Raw genomic sequence first — 2500 nt, forward strand, 5'->3', positions numbered from 1 at the left:
AAACTCCAAACTTTATTTTTTAGCATACAATGCCCACGTGCACGCCGGGGTGCTTGAGCGTGCGGGCGAGGAGCCATAATGGGCAACATTGACTCGGGGGACCTCCAAATCGAAATCCGTCTCGAGCAAAACACTTCTTAAGCTTCTAGAAAGCTCCCATAAAACTTCCAAACCCAAACTCCAAACTTTATTTTTTAGCATACAATGCCCACGTGCACGCAGGGGTGCTTGAGCATGCGGGAGAGGAGCCATAATGGGCAACATTGGCTCGGGGGACCTCCAAATCGAAATCCGTCTCGAGCAAAACACTTCTTAAGCTTCTAGGAAGCTCCCATAAAACTTCCAAACCCAAACTCCAAACTTTATTTTTTAGCATACAATGCCCACGTGCACGCCGGGGTGCTTGAGCGTGCGGGCGAGGAGCCGTAATGGGCAAAATTAACACGGGGGACCTTCAAATCGAAATCCGTCTCGAGCAAAGCACTTCTTAGGCTTCTAGGAAGCTCCCATCAAATTTACAAACCCAAACTCCAAACTTCATTTTTTAGCACACAATGCCCACGTGCACGCGGGGGTGCTTAAGCGTGCGGGCGAGGAGTCATAATGGGCAAAATTAACTCGGGGGACCTCCAAATCGAAATCCGTCTCGAGCAAAGCACTTCTTAGGCTTCTAGGAAGCTCCCATAAAATTTCCAAACCCAAACTCCAAACTTCATTTTTTAGCATACAATGCCCCCGTGCACGCGGGGGTGCTTGAGCGTGCGGGGGAGGAGTCATAATGGGCAAAACTAACTCGGGGGACCTCCAAATCGAAATCCGTCTCGAGCAAAACACTTCTTAGGCTTCTAGGAAGCTCCCATAAAATTTCCGAACCCAAACTCCAAACTTCATTTTTTAGCATACGATGCCCACGTGCACGCCGGGGTGCTTGAGCGTGCGGGCGAGGAGTCATAATGGGCAAAAACTAACGCGTGGGATCTCCAAATCAAAATCCGTCTCGAGCAAAGCATTTCTTAGTCTTCTAGGAAGCTCCCATAAAATTTCCGAACCCAAACTCCAAACTTCATTTTTTAGCATACGATGCCCACGTGCACGCCGGGGTGCACGAGCGTGCGGGCGAGGAGTCGTAATGGGCAAAATTAACTCGGGGGACCTCCAAATCGAAATCCGTCTCGAGCAAAGCATTTCTTAGGCTTCTAGGAAGTTCCCGTAAAATTTTCAAACCCAAACTCCAAACTTCATTTTTTAGCATACGATGCCCACGTGCGCGCCGGTGTGCACGTCGGGGTGCTTGAGCGTGCGCGCGAGGAGCCGTAATTGGCAAAATTAACACGGCGGAAATATAAATCGAAATCCGTCTCGAGCAAAGCATTTCTTAGGCTTCTAGGAAGCTCCCATAAGATTTCTGAACCCAAACTCCAAACTTCATTTTTTAGCATACGATGCCCACGTGCACGCCGGTGTGCACGAGCATGCGGGCGAGGAGTCATAAAGGGCAAACTTAACTCGGGGGACCTCCAAATCGAAATCCGTCTCGAGCAAAGCATTTCTTAGGCTTCTAGGAAGCTCCCATAAAATTTTCAAACCCAAACTCCAAACTTCAATTTTAGCATACCATGCCCACGTGCACGTCGGGGTGCACGAGCGTGCGGGCGAGGAGTCATAATGGGTAAAATTAACCCGGGGGACCTCCAAATCGAAATCCGTCTCGAGCAAAGCACTTCTTAGTCTTCTAGGAAGCTCCCATAAAATTTCCGAACCCAAACTCCAAACTTCATTTTTTAGCATACGATGCCCACGTGCACGTCGGGGTGCACGAGCGTGCGGGCGAGGAGTCGTAATGGGCAAAATTAACTCGGGGGACCTCCAAATCGAAATCCGTCTCGAGCAAAGCATTTCTTAGGCTTCTAGGAAGTTCCCGTAAAATTTTCAAACCCAAACTCCAAACTTCATTTTTTAGCATACGATGCCCACGTGCGCGCCGGTGTGCACGTCGGGGTGCTTGAGCGTGCGCGCGAGGAGCCGTAATTGGCAAAATTAACACGGCGGAAATCTAAATCGAAATCCGTCTCGAGCAAAGCATTTCTTAGGCTTCTAGGAAGCTCCCATAAGATTTCTGAACCCAAACTCCAAACTTCATTTTTTAGCATACGATGCCCACGTGCACGCCGGTGTGCACGAGCATGCGGGCGAGGAGTCATAAAGGGCAAACTTAACTCGGGGGACCTCCAAATCGAAATCCGTCTCGAGCAAAGCATTTCTTAGGCTTCTAGGAAGCTCCCATAAAATTTTCAAACCCAAACTCCAAACTTCAATTTTAGCATACCATGCCCACGTGCACGTCGGGGTGCACGAGCGTGCGGGCGAGGAGTCATAATGGGTAAAATTAACCCGGGGGACCTCCAAATCGAAATCCGTCTCGAGCAAAGCACTTCTTAGTCTTCTAGGAAGCTCCCATAAAATTTTCAAACCCAAACTCCAAACTTCATTTTTTAGCATA

The sequence above is a fragment of the Cornus florida genome, unplaced genomic scaffold, assembly GCF_030987335.1.
Source record: "Cornus florida cultivar Cherokee Brave unplaced genomic scaffold, ASM3098733v1 CherokeeBrave_3.0.0_Hap2_scaffold_2, whole genome shotgun sequence".
Taxonomy (NCBI): domain Eukaryota; kingdom Viridiplantae; phylum Streptophyta; class Magnoliopsida; order Cornales; family Cornaceae; genus Cornus; species Cornus florida.